The sequence below is a fragment of the Heterodontus francisci genome, chromosome 29 (genome assembly GCF_036365525.1).
Source record: "Heterodontus francisci isolate sHetFra1 chromosome 29, sHetFra1.hap1, whole genome shotgun sequence".
NCBI lineage: Eukaryota > Metazoa > Chordata > Chondrichthyes > Heterodontiformes > Heterodontidae > Heterodontus > Heterodontus francisci.
In genome coordinates, this window is record NC_090399.1 from 57,838,356 (window position 1) to 57,853,421 (window position 15,066).

Sequence of the window (15,066 nt, forward strand, 5' to 3'; positions counted from 1 at the left end):
CGGTTGTGTGTCACTGTATCAAATGTCTTTTGGATGTCCATGTACACCACATCAACAGCATTGCACTCATCAACCATCTCAGTTGCCCCTTCCAAAACTCCAGCAAGTTAGTTAAACATGATTTTCCCGAGACAGATCCATGCTGGCTTTTCTTAATTAACCCGCATCTGTCCATGTGACTATTAATTTTGTCCTGAATTATTGTTTCTAGAAGTTTCCCCACCACCAATGTTAAACTGATTGGCCTGTAGTTGCTGGGCTTATCTTTACATCCTTTAACTTTGTTTTATCTAGTTATCTCATTACTGTCTATGTGTTAATTGCATATGAATTGTGTTTAATTATATGCAGGTGGAGGGCATTAATTAGGATTTCACTTGAGCACATGTAAAGAGACACTTACTGAAACTGTGGTTGAGTTAGGAGCTGTGTCCATGTAATGTTTGACTCTGTAAATAAATGTGAGATTGACTAAAGATTGGCTCCAGTGCTTTCCTTCACCAACTGGCTTCCTGGAATATAATATGGTAGCAGAGGATAGTTGCCTAAAGGTGAAGGTAGAAAAGCAAGAAAAAAAATGAGACAGAAGACTACAATCCTAATAGCCATTGTGAGAAATGACAGAAAGTGAGTGTAAATTATCTGGGTTTGATTACCCTCCAATGTTCTCAGAGTGAGCCATGTAACCAGTGGAAGCATGAAGTGGATTGGTGGACATGAGTTATGCCCCTACCAAACAGGAAACAAGGTATGGCCTTGGCATTGTCAATTCTTACAAGAAGTAAAATCAGAAGAAAAGTATTTTGTGAGCGAAGTGCTCATCAGTTGAATACTGATGAAGGTTTGGATCTTCCATGAGAGTTCTTGGATGAAATCTACAAGAAATATCATCTATTAAATGCCTATGAGGCATGGTCAGAATCTGATAGATTTCAGAAGACAGATAGTTAGTCAATGGAAGAATATACCATGGATTCTAACAGACTGCATAAAGATTGAGGAAATTCAATTTAGAGATCCCTGGTTCAGTGCTAGCATTTAAATTGCTGGATTATACTAAGGTTGCATATGGATAGGCTCCTGGTTCGAAATGGTTTTTGGTTCTCAGAGAGAATCCTGTTGGATTAGATGTCTGCTGCCTTGAAAAAAATCCAGAGGAAACAGTCATTTGCTGCAGTCTTTGTTGAACAGATGGAATATTTTGCAGTGACACAAAGAATAGAAAACTCAATGATTGCCAGATTTGAAATGGTCCAGATATTGGATACAGGCAGACAAAGGAAGAATGACAGACAGGTGGAATGAGCATGAAAGCTATTTACATTCAATTAATGAATAATAAATCTGGAATTGAGAGCTAGTCTCAGTAATGGTGCTATGAAACTATCATTGATTATTGCAAAAAACCCATCTGGTTCACATATGTCCTCTACAGAATGAAATCTGTCATCCTTACCTGGTCTGGCCTACATGTGACCCACATGAGATTTGGCTACTACAGCAGAAGACAGAATTGGAATAGCAATAATAGGTGAATCCCAGGAATGCCAAGGAACAGTTAATAAGTGTTTCAGGTGTGACTCAAAGTGTTGTTATGTGATGAACTGCCCACAGCAAAGAGGCAGGGTCCTCGAAAGGGCATTTTTTTTTTTTATTCATTCATGGGATGTGGGCATCACTGGCAAGGCCAGCATTTGTTGCCAGTCCCTAATTGCCCTTGAACTGAATGGCTTTCGAGGCCATTTCAGAGGGCATTTTAAGAGTCAATCACATTCCTGTGCGGCACATGTAGGCTCTGCCTCTCAAGGATTGGCCTTCACAGCCATCAGCAAAGGTGCACCAAAAGAAGACACTCCACCTAAATAGATTGTTTGCTCCGTGTCCATCATGTTTGATAGATGGAGTTTCCGGCTGGAGTAAGCCACTTTATCAGTCCTGATACAATCTCCAGTGACATACCTCTGCTGCTGAATAAAGCACAAATGAAACTTGACATGGAACATAACAAGGCAGTGGATCTGGAGTTTATCCAATCAGGACATTATTGTATCCCCCTAACACAACCTAATGTTTCACATCAGAGTATAAGACAAGAATTAATGGCATCAGGTGATAAGAATCAGAGAGGAAAACAAACAAATTGTCTTAAAGTTGCATAGACAATTTACACACTCTACTTGTCAATGGTTAAAAATCCTGTTAAAAGATGCTGGTGTGGTTGATGAAGGTTCTATGAGGTTAATAGAAGAGATTAGTGAGAATTGTGAAATCTGTAAAAAGTATCGAAGGACACTGCCGCGGCCTATTGCCAACCTTCCATTGACAAGTGACTTTAACAAGGGAGTTGTCCTGGATCTAAAGGTGTGGGACAAAGACAGAAATATTTTTATTCTACATTTTATTGACCAGACAATTTGATTCCGTCTTTTAATAATAATTCATAGCAAGGACAAAAGGGTGATTATAGATACAATCATGGAGAAATGGATAGGGACTGGACTTGGGGCACTGACTGATAATGGAGGGGAATTTGCCAATGATGAGTTCAGACACATGTGTGAAAAGATAAACATTATGGTCATGAATTCGACTGCTGAAAGTCCTAGTCTAGAACTAGGGGTCACTGTTTTAAAATAAGGGGTCACCCATTTAAGACAAAGATGAGAATTTTTTTTTCTCTCAGAGGGTTGTGAGTCTTTGGAATTCTCCTCCTCAAAAAGCGATGGAAGCAGAGTCTTTTAATATTTTTAAGGCAGAGGTAGATAGATTCTTGATAAGCAAGGGGGGAAAGGTTATTGGGGGAAGGTGGGAATGTGGAGTTGAGCTTACAATCAGATCAGCCATGATCTTATTGAATGGCGGAATAGGCTCAAGGAGCCAGGTGGCCTTCTCCTGCTCCTAATTTGTATGTTCGTATATCCTTTCAGCAATGGACTCTGTGAAAGGAATCACACGGCAATCAATGAAATGCTGCTTAAAATCCAGATGATCAAGCAAACTGCAAGTTGGCAACTGCTCTGGCATGGGCAGTTCATGCAAAGAATCCGTGTCAGATGGTTGGGGGATATAGTCCCTCTCAATTGGTCTATGGGCGAAATCTAAAATTGCTTTCTGTGCTGTGCGATAGTCCTCCAGCACGAGAAGGTACTACAGTTAGTTCCATTTTTGCTGCACACTTGACTTCTTTACATGCAGGGAGACGGGCTTTCATCAAGACTGAGTTCTCTGAGAAAATTTGAAGAGCTGTGAGGCATCAAGTAAGGCCATTTTAAACAGAATTTAATTCAGGATGTTTGGTGTATTATAAAAGAGAGGGTCATAGGAAATGGAAATGCCCTGGTAATGTAATAGATCATGATGGGAAGACACTACTTATCAAACATTTCAATCAAACTGTTAAGCTTCATTCTTCATGATTAGTCAGAGTTGATTACAAAATCTCAGAATCTGAGCAGCTGATAGAAGGAAACAAGGCACCTTGTACCTCAAATGCTCATGTGTTTTGTGAGAAGGTCCTGAGGAACAAAATACAGTGATCAAGGGCGGATACTGGTAACATGAGTGATCATGAAACACAGGACAGAGCTATTACATCCAAAGACCAATTGTCCACAGTGGGTCCATGAGTGATGTATATTCCAGAGGTTCTGAAGAAAGGTCACTGACCTGAAACGTTAACTCTACTTCTCTCTCCACAGATGCTGCCAGACCTGCTGAGTATTTCCAGTGTTTCTCATGTTTATATTCCAGAGGGGTCTGGAAAATGAAGGGATGTGACAATTGGGGGGCATGCAGGAAAAGCTACGGCCAAGTTTAAGTATTGGTTGAATGTTCAGGATGGTGGTCAAGAAGTGAGGTCCATGGACTGGCAGAATTGGGTGAATGAATGGAGAGTAAGAAAGCGCAGTGCAAGTTCTAAATGGGTTCAAAGGTGACTCTAGTCAGAAAACAGTCATATACCAGAGAAGGAGCATGCTATAGTGTGAGATAGAGATCTCACAGCAATAGTCCCAAAAAACATCAACGTGCAAGTACAAGCTATATCTTGAATAGATTACACAATGAAATGAGGGCTACAGAACAGTCTTGAGCAGAACCAGAAGCAGAAAAAGGAATGAAACCAGACGGACCACCCGGCATCGACCTAGGCACCAGAAACGACAACGGCAAACCCAACCCTGTTGACCCTGCAAAGTCCTCCTTACTAACATCTGGGGGCATGTGCCAAAGTTGGGAGAGCTGTCCCACAAACTAGTCAAGCAACTGCCTGGCATAGTCATACTCACGGAATCATACCTTACAGACAATGTCCCAGACACTGCAATCACTATCCCTGGGTATGTCCTGTCCCACTTCAGGACAGACCCATCAGAGGTGGTGGCACAGTGGTATACAGTTGGGAGGGAGTTGCCCTGGGAGTCCTCAACATTGAATCCGGACCCCATGAAGTCTCATGGCATCAGGTCAAACATGGGCAAGGTAACCTCCTACTGATTACCGCCTACCGCCCTCCCTCAGCTGATGACTCAGTACTACACCATGTTGAACACCACTTGGAGGAATCACTGAGGGTGGCAAGGGCACAGAATGTACTCTGGGTGGGGGACTTCAATGTTCATCACCAAGCGTGGCTCGGTAGCACCACTACTGACCGAGCTGGCCGAGTCCTAAAGGACATAGCTGCTAGACTGGGTCTGTGGCAGGTGGTGGGGGAACCAACACAAGGGAAAAACCTACTTGACCTCGTCCTCACCAATCTGCCTGCTGCAAATGCTTCTGTCCATGACTGTATTGGTAGGAGTGACCACCTCACAGTCCTTGTGGAGGTGAGGTCCCGCCTTCACATTGAGGATACTGTCCATCGTGTTGTGTGGCACTATCACCGTGCTAAATGGGATAGATTTTGAACAGATCTAGCAATGCAAAACTGGGCATCCATGAGGCGCTGTGGGCCATCAGCAGCAGCAGAATTGTACTCAACCACAATCTGTAACCTCATGGCCCGGCATATCCCCCACTCTACCATGACCATCAAGCCAGAAGACCAACCCTGGTTCAATGAAGAGTGCAGGAGGGCATGCCAGGAGCAGCACCAGGCATACCTCAAAATGAGGTGTCAACCTGGTGAAGCTACAACACAGGACTATCTGCGTGCCAAACTGTGTAAGCAGCATGCGATAGACAGAGCTAAGTGATCCCATAACCAACGTATCAGATCTAAGCTCTGCAGTCCTGCTACATCCAGCTGTGAATGGTGGTGGACAATTAAACAACTAACTGGAGGAGGTGGCTCTTAAATATCCCCATCCTCAATGTTGGGGGAGCCCAGCACATCAGTGCGAAAGATAAGGCTGAAGCATTTGCAACAATCTTCAGCCAGAAGTGCCGATGATCCATCTCGGCCTCCTCCTGAAGTCCCCAGCATCACAGATGCCTGATTTCAGCCAATTCGATTCACTCCGCGTGATATCAAGAAAAGACTGAAGACACTGGATACTGCAAAAACTACGGCCCTGATAAAATTCCGGCAATAGTACTGAAGATCTGTGCTCCAGAACTTGCCGCGCGCCCTAGCCAAGCTGTTCCAGTACAGCTACAACACTGGCATCTACCCTGCAATGTGGAAAATTGCCCAGGTATGTCCTGTACACAAAAAACAGGACAAATCCAACCCGGCCAATTACTGCCCCATCAGCCTACTCTCTATCATCAGTAATGTGATGGAAGGGGTCATCAACAGTGCCATCAAGCGGCACTTGCTAAGCAATAACCTGTCCAGTGACGCTCAATTTGGGTTGCGCCAGGGCCACTCAGCTCCTGACCTCATTAGAGCCTTGGTTCAAACATGGACAAAAGAGCTGAACTCAAAAGGTGAGGTGAGAGTGACTGCCCTTGACATCAAGGCAGCATTTGACCGAGTATGGCATCAAGGAGCCCGAGCAAAACTGAGGTCAATGGGAATCAGGGGGAAAACCCTCCGCTGGTTGGAGTCATACCTAGGGCAAAGGAAGATGGTTGTGGTTGTTGGAGGTCAATCATCTGAGCTCCAGGACATCACTGCTGGAGTTCCTCAGGGTAGTCTCCTCGGCCCAACCATCTTTAGCTGCTTCATCAATGATCTTCCTTCAATCATAAGGTCAGAAGTGGGGATGTTCGCTGATGATTACACAATGTTCAGCACCATTTGTGACTCCTCAGATACTGAAGCAGTCTGTGTAGAAATGCAGCAAGACCTGGACAATATCCAGGCTTGGGCTGATAAGTGGCAAGTAACATTCGCGAGTAACTCTCCTCCTGACTCCCCAAAGCCTGTCCACCATCTACAAGGCACAAGTCAGGAGTATGATGGAATACTCTCCACTTGTCTGGATGGGTGCAGCTCCAACAACACTGAAGAAGCTCGACACCATCCAGGACAAAGCAGCCCGCTTGATTGGCACCCCATCTACAAACATTCACTCCCTCCACCACCGACGCACAGTGGCAGCAGTGTGTACATTCTAGAAGATGCACTGCAGCAATGCACCAAGGCTCCTTGGACAGCACCTTCCAAACCCGCGACCTCTACCACCTAGAAGGACAAGGGCAGCACATACATAGGAACATCACCACCTGCAAGTTCGCGTCCAAGTCACACACCATCCTGACTTGGAACTATATCGCCGTTCCTTCACTATCGCTGGGCCAAAATCCTGGAACTCGCTTCCTTTCAGTGGGTGTACCTACCCCACATGGACTGCAGCGGTTGAAGAAGGCAGCTCATCACCACCTTCTCAAGGGCAATTAGGGATGGGCAATAAATGCTGGCCTGGCCAGCGTCGCCCACATCCCATGAATGAATAAAAAAAAAGAAACCCTCATGACCATCAAGTGTTAGTGGCTGCCAATAAACTTTAGGATAAACTAATGAGAGGCAAAACCAAAGGAGTTCGAGAGTTGGAGAGAATTTGGTGGTTATTCTGAGCTATCAGATAGGGGACAGCCAGCCTTGTGACATAAATGGATTTGTGCTGAAAAAGTGTTGCGGATGTGACTTATAAGGCTAAAGTGAGGCTTGTTGCTGGGTTTCTTTAAGAGGGACTGGGCAATACAGATGATGGAGTGGACTCTGCCACAGCTGGAAAAGTAATCTTAAACATCTGTTTTGAGCTCTTTTGGCCACATAGTCATTGGAGGGTCGGTCAATTGACATAAAAGCTGCATTTCTGCAGGGTAACACTTTTCAGCGTGAAATGTTTCTGAAACTGACTAGAGGCAGCAGATACAGAAGGAAAACTATGGAAACTAAACAAATGCATCAATGGCCTGAATGATGCTTCCAGGGTGTGGTATCTTTCAGTGAGATCTGTTTTGCTGAAAATAGCTTCTGTTCAACTAAAAGTAGATCCGCAATGTTTTATTTGTATCCTAAAGGAACACTTTCAGGAATCTTCATGATACGTGTTAGTGATTTCTTATGGGGTGGTATTGGAGAATTTGAGAAATGTGTCCTTTCTCAGATTAGATTAGAATTTAAAATTGGGAGTCAGACCAGTGGGACTTTTAAATATATTGGTTTAGATATGAAGCAAAGTAGATCTGAAGTAACTTTAATCACAATCCTAATAGAGAGGTGTTACTCCCATCCTGGTTAATTGGTCATCAGAGAAAGATGATGTTATATCTGAAGAAGAGACAGAACAATTTCAAAGCTGATTTTTTTCCCAAAGATATGCTTTATTTATAAAATTTTTAAAAGTATACTGCAAAATTCAAATTGTATATTTCATCAAGTGCAATAAAGTTCAGTTTCTTTCAATGCGGTCCAGGAGGTGCCTCACAACTCTTGCCATACAGCCCGAGGGGTTTTACATGGGTTCCACCCTTGTTACACTTTGACAGTAGGACCTTACATAGTGGTCTTTCCCCATTGAGCCTTTGCTGCCCCAAGCTTTAATGCATCCCTCAACATGTAGTTCTATACCTTGGAATGTGCCAGTCTGCAACACTTGGTTGTGGACAACTCTTTGCACTGGAAGACCAGCATGTTTTGGGCAGATCAAAGTGAGTCTTTCATCTGGTTGATGATTATCTCAGTGTGCGTCCCTGGTAACAGCCTATAGAGCACAGAGTCCTGCATTATGGAGCTGCTCGGGATGAACCTCGACAAAATCCACTGCATCTCTTTGCAGACCTGCCTTGCAAATGCACATTCCAGAAGGAGGTGGGTGACAGTCTCTCCCCCACCACAGCCACCTCGAGGGCAGTGTGCAGAGGCGGTGAGACTCTGGCTATGCAGGAAGGATCTGATGGGGAGGGCCCTTGTCACCGCCAGCCAAGCTATGTCTTGGTGCTTGTTTGAATGTTCTGGCAATGAGGCATTCTGCCAAATGACTCTGACAGTCTGCTCGGGGAACCATCCGACAGGATCCACCATCTCCTTTTCCCGCAGGGCCTTGAGGACGTTCTGTGCGGACCAATGCCTGATGGACTTCTGGTCAAAGATGTTTTTCAGTACAAACATTTCCACAAGGGAGAGGTGGTACTGGACAGTCCAACTGAATGGAGCGTTCCACGGTAACGTAGCCAGACCCATCCTTCACAATACTGAGGACAGACAGATCAACAGCACATAGTGACAGCTTGTGTCTGCATACCCGAGGTCTACGCACAGCTTGATGCAGCCACAGACAAAGGTGGCCATCAGGATGAGGGTGATAGGGTGATGTTGGGTACGTTTCCCCTCCCCCCCTTTATCTAGAGGTTTGAACATCATGTCCCTGCGGACGTGGTCCATTTTCAATCTCCAGGTAAAGTAGAAGAAAGCTCTGGTGACCGCCATGACGCAGAAGTGGATATGGGCCGTCCTGTGCCATGTACAGCAACACTGAGAGCGCCTCACACCTGATGACCAGGTTCTTAGCCACAATATAGAGGGAGTGCCACTCCCACATGACCAGTTTCTGTTTCCCCATGGCTACTCACTCCTTCCGGTTTTTGTCCCCAGCCCCAGTCCCTCCGAGCCATATCCCCAGCACCTTCAGACAGTCTGACCTGACAGTGAAGGAGACAAAGGATCGATTGGCACAATTCCCAAAGAACTTGGCCTCTTTCTTGCCACAATTTACTTTGGCTCTAGAGGCCAGTTCAAAGTGGTCACAGATGCTCATCAGTGTGCGAACTGACAGCGGATCTGAGCAGAAGACGGCAACATCATCCATGCAAAGCTTGATCGGTCACTTGAACTGGTTGTGCACTCAGACTAGACCAGATTCTAGTTTTGATATGTTGGTGTTAAGTTCTATGATGAAACACCATAAAGTCAAAAAGGTTTGAAGGGCAAATAAAATGTTGAAAAAATAAATCTGGAGAAATGTGTACTTAAGTTCCCAACTTAGGTGACCCAAAGAACATGCAATAGTTATTTTTAGTGAGGCTTCACCTGCTAATCTTCCTGATAGGTATTAGAGTGCAGCTGGTTTCATGTTATTTCTAATGGGTGAAAATGGGAAATGTTGTCCTTTAGTTCGGAAGGCTAAGAAAATAAAGCAGGCCTATTAAAAGTACTTTAGTGCAGAAACACTGGCTTTTGTGAGGCAGTGGGATTCTATTTGACAAACATTTTAAGTAGGATTCTATACAATGGACATACTGGGAGATAGTATACCCATTGAATGCCATGTAGATAATCGTTCCTTTTGGGATAATGTACACTCTATGAAACATGTGAGTGAGAAAAGGATATGGATTGACTTTACTGGCTTAAAACAAATGTTGGAGAGAAATGAAATCTCTAAAATTAAATGGGTAGCTGCAAGTCACCAACAATCTGAATTGTTTTACAAAAAGAAATGCTTGTACAAAGAACTTGTTAGGGGTCTTTGGGCCGAAGGGCCTGTTTCGGTGCTGTATCTCTCTCTCTCTCTCTTTGACTCTCCATGTCCTCGAGGAGGAGCATCTGGCAATATAACGCTCTGTACTGAATATGGAAATTGTTTCTGATTTTCTTTTGAAATGTTATTTGTGCATATTAACTCTTAAGATTTATTTAAAAAGAAAGAAGGGAATCTGTTAATTGTATATCAATTGTGTTTATTTATATGCAGGTGAAGGGCATTAATTGGAGTTTTATTTTAGCACATATAAAGTGACACTTACTGAAACTGTGTGGTCGAGTTAGGAGGTATATGCTTGTAATGTTTCACACTGTAAAGACTGAGTAAAGTTTGGGTCCCATATCATCCTTCATCAGTTGGTTTTCTGCAATAGAACAAGAGAGACAGACACTGCATTAAGATTGTACAGTAAGCACCAGTTATAAAGTTCCAGTTGAAGGCCATTGAAGGATCTGTTTTTTTTTTAATTCATTCATGAGGTGTGACAGTCACTGGCAAGGCCACAGCATTTATTTCCCATCCCTTATTGCCCATGAGAAGGTAGTAATGAGCTGCCTTCTTGAACCGCTGCTGTCCGTGTGGTGTAGGTACACCCACAGTGCTGTTAGGGAGGGAAACCAGGATTTTGTCCCAGCGACAGTGAAAGAACAGTGATATACTTTCAAGTCGCATGATGTGTGACTTGGAGGGGAATTTACAGGTGATGGTGTTCCCATATGTCTGCTGTCCTTGTCCTTGTAGGTGGTAAAGGTTGAGGATTTGGAGAATGCTGTTGAAGGAGGCTTGGTAAGTTGTTGCAATGGATCTTGTAGATGGTACACACTGCTACACTGTGCACTGGTGGTGGATGGGTGCAGATCAAGAGGTTGATTTTTCCTGGATGGTGTCGAGCTTCTTGAATGTTGTTGGAGCTGCACTCATCCAGGCAAGTGGAGAGTATTTCATCACACACCTGACTTAAGCTTTCCAAATATTGAGCAGAATTTGGGGAATTACTCACATCAGAATTCCCAGATGCTGACCTGCTCTTGTAGGTACAGTATATAGCTGCTTAAGCTAATTTTCTGGTCAATGGTAAACCCCACTGCCTTCCTCCAAATGTTGAACGTGGTATTTCAGTGACGGTAATGTTGTTGAATGTCAAAGGGAGATGGTTAGATTCTCTCTTGTTGGAGATGGTCATTGCCTGGCATTGTGTGGCATGAATATTACTTACCACTTATCAGCATAAGCCTGAAGGTTAAATGTTGTCCAGATCTTGCTACAGGTGGGCATGGACTGCTTCAGTATCTGAGGAGTGGCACACGGTACTGAACACTGTGCCATCCTCAGTGAATATGCAATATCCTTGGGAGAGATGATTGGCCTCCTAACCACAACCATCTTCCCTTTGTGCTGGGTATGATTCCAACCAGTGGAGAGTTTTCCCCCGATTCCCATTGACTTCCAATTTTGTGAGTGCTCCTTGTTGTCATACTCGGTCAAAGGCTGCCTTGATGTCAAGGGCAGTCACTCTCACCTCACTTCTTGAATTCATCTCTTTTGTCCAAGTTTGATCCAAGCTGTAGTGAGATCTGGAGCCGAGTGCCCTGGTGGAACCCAAACTGAGCATTGGTTAGCAGGTTGCTGCTGAGTAAGTGCCGCTTGACAGCGCTGTCGACAACAGCTTCTCTCACTTTGCTGATGATTAGAGTAGACTGATGGGGCGGTAATTGTCTGGATTGAATTGGGCTGCTATATGTGGACAGGACACACCTGGGCAATGTTCCACATTGTCGAGTAGATACCAGTGTTGTAGCTGTACTGGAACTGCTTGGCGAGGGGTGCAGCTAGTTCTGGAGCACGAATTTTCAGTACTACAACTTGGATGTTTTCAGGGCCCATAGCCTTTGCTGTATCCACAGTGCGCTGCTATTTCTCAGAGTCATAGAGTTATACAGCACAGAAACAGGCCCTTCGGCCCACTGTGGTCTGCGCCGGCCATCAAGCATATCTATTCTAATCCCATTTTCCAGCACTTGGCCTGTAGCCTTGTATGCTATGGCATTTCAAGTGCACATCTAAATACTTCTTAAATGTTGTGAGGGTTCCTGCCTCTACCACCCCTTCAGGCAGTGTGTTCCAGATTCCAACCACCTGCTGGGTGAAATTTTTTTTCCTCAAATCCCCTCTAAACCTCCTCCCCTTAAATCTATGCCCCCTGGTTATTGACCCCTCTGCTAAGGGAAAAAGTTTCTTCCTATCTACCCAATCTATGCCCCTCATAATTTTGTATTCCTCTGTCAGATCTCCCGTCAGCCTTCTCTGCTCGAAGGAAAACAATCCTAGCCTATCCAGTCTCTCTTCATAGCTGAAATGCTCCAGCCCAGGCAATTTCCTCTGCACCCTCTGCAGTGCAATCACATCCTTCCTATAATGTGGCGACCAGAACTGTACACAGTACTCCAGCTGTGGCCTAACTAGCATTTTATACAGCTCCATCATAACCTCCCTGCTCTTATATTCTATGCCTTGGCTAATAAATGCAAGTATCTCATATACCTTCCTCGCCACCTTATCTACCTATCTTGATATCATGTGGAGTGAAACTGGCTGAAGACTGGCATCTATGATGCTGGGGTCCTCAGTAGGAGGCCAAGATGGATCATGCACTCCACACATATGGCTGGAGATGGTTGAAAATATTTCAAACTTGTCTTTTGCACTGACATCCTGGGCTCCCCCATCATTGAGGATGGGGTTGTTTGTGAAGCCTCCTCCTCCTGTTAGTTGTTTAATTGTTCTCCGCCATTCCTGACTGGATGTGACAGGACTGCAGAGCCTGGATCTGATTCGTTGGTTGTGGGATCGATTAAATCGCTCTATCCCATGCTGCTTCTTCTGCTTATCATACATGTAGTCCTGTGTTGTAGCTTCACCAGGTTGGCACCTCATTTTTAGGTATGCCTGGTGCTGCTCCTGGCATGCTCTCCTGCACTCCTCATAGAACCAGGATAGGTCCTCTGGCTTGATGCTAATGGTAGAGTGGAGGATATGAAAGGCCATGAGGTTACAGATTGTGGTTGAATATAATTCTGCTGCTGCTGATGGCCCACAGTGTCTCATGGATTCCCAGCTTTGAGCTGCCACACCTGTTTTGAATCTATCCCATTTATCATGGTGATAGTGCCATGCAACATGATGGAGGGTCTCCTCAGTGTGAAGATGGGACTTCATCTGCTCAAGAACGATGTGTAGCCACTCCTACCAAGACTGACATGGGCAGTTGGTGAGGGTGAGGTAAAGTATGTTTTTCCCTCTTGTTGGTTCTCTCATCACCTGCTGCAGGCCCAGTCTGGCAGATATGCCCTTCAGGACTTGGGCAGCTTGGTCAGTAATGGTGCTGCCAAACTGCTGTTGGTGATGGACATTGAAGTCCCCTACCCTGAGCACATTCTGTACCCTTGCTGCCCTCAGTGCTTCTTCCAAGTGATGTTTATCATGGATGAGTGATTCAACAGCTGAGGGGGAGCTGTAGGTGGTATTCAGCAGGAGGTTTCCTTGTTTATTTTTGACCTGATGACATGAGACATCATGGGGTCTGGAGTCGATGTTGAGGACTTCCAGGACAACTACCTCCCAACTGTATACCACTGTGCTGCCACCAATGGTGGTTCTGTCCTGTCGGTGGGACAGGACATACCCAGGGATGGTGATGGAGGAGTCTAGGACATTGGCTGTAAGGTATGATTCTGTGAGTATGACTATGTCAGGCTCTTGTTTGACTGGTCTGTGGCGCAGCTCTCCCAATTTCGGCACAAGTCCCCAGATGTTAGCGACGAGAGCTTTGCAGGGTTGACTGGGCAGGGTGGAGCCTTTGTTTTTTTCGCTGTCTAGGTCAATGCCGGGTGGTCTGTCTATTTTTATTCTTTGACTTTTCTGTCATGGTTTGATACAATTGAGTGGCTTGCTAGGCCATTTCAGAGGGCAGTTAAGAGTCAACCAAATTACAGTCAGTCTGAAGTCACATGTAGGTCAGACCAGGTAAGGACAGCAGTGAACCAGATGGGTTTTTATGACAATCTGGTAACTTGATGATTCCAATTTCTGAGACATACTTTTTATTTTATTTTATTTATGAAATTATTGAATTTAAACTGCACCCGCTTTAATTGAGGGATTTGAACTCATGCCTATGGAGTATTAGTCTGAGCTTCTGGATTAGTTGTCCAGTAACATTACTACTATACTATTGATCCGTTGAGACAGAAGATGAGCCATGATCATAGTGAATGGTGGGGAAGGCTCGATGGGCCTTATCATCGACTCCTCCTATTTCTTCTGTGCTTAGAATCCTATTTTTACAACATATCTGCAAATGAGTCAGTAAAACAAATATGAATAAATTAATCCATGATAATCTTATTCAACATCAGGAATAACAACTTTTTCCACATTACGTGACATTTAAAAGAATATAAGAAATAGGAGCAGCAGTAGACCATACGGTTCGTCAAGCCTGCTCCACTTTTCAATTTGATCATGGCTGATCTTCTGCCTCAATTCCACTTTCCATCCCATTCCCCATATCCCTTGATTCCCTGAGTGACCTGTCTCTCTCAGCCTTAAATATATTCAACGATGGAGCATCCACAACCCTCTGGGGTAGAGAATTCCAAAGATTCACAACACTTGGAGTGAAGTAATTTCTCCTCATCTCATTCCTAAATGATCGGTCCTGTATCCTGACACTGTGCCCCCGGATTCTAGATTCCCTGATCAGTGGAAACAATCTCTCAGTATCTACCCTATCCAGCACCTTCAGAATGCTATATGTTTCAATGAGATCACCTCTCATTCTTCTAAACTCCAGAGAACATGAACCCAATTTACTCAGCCTCTTATCATAGGACAATTCTCTCATCCTAGGAACCAATCTAGTGAACCTTTAAAGTACAGCCTCCAATGCAAATAGATCTTTCCTTCAGTATAGTGATTGGAATTGCACAAAGCATTCCAGATGTGGTCTCACCAAAGCCCTGTACAATTGTGGCAAGATTTCCTTATTCCTGGACTCCAATTCCCTTGCATTTGCCTTCCTAATTGCTTGCTGTACCTACATGTTAACTTTCTATGAGTACACCTAAGCACTGCTGAACACCAATGTTTGGAAGTTTCACACCTTTTAAAAAATAATCTGCTTTTCTATTTT

At 44.4% G+C, this 15,066-nt stretch overlaps 1 protein-coding gene across 5 annotated transcripts in view; it reads right to left on the reverse strand.

The window, feature by feature from the left end:
- Positions 1 to 10,050: 10,050 nt before the first annotated feature.
- LOC137346338 (class I histocompatibility antigen, F10 alpha chain-like) overlaps positions 10,051 to 15,066 on the reverse strand; it is a 40,475-nt gene continuing 35,459 nt past the window's right edge. For all 5 annotated transcript variants that reach the window (XR_010968707.1, XR_010968706.1, XR_010968704.1 and 2 more), the window contains one exon: positions 10,051 to 10,239. The gene's annotated coding sequence lies outside the window, so the exon portion shown is untranslated. The remainder of the gene's footprint in view (positions 10,240 to 15,066) is intronic.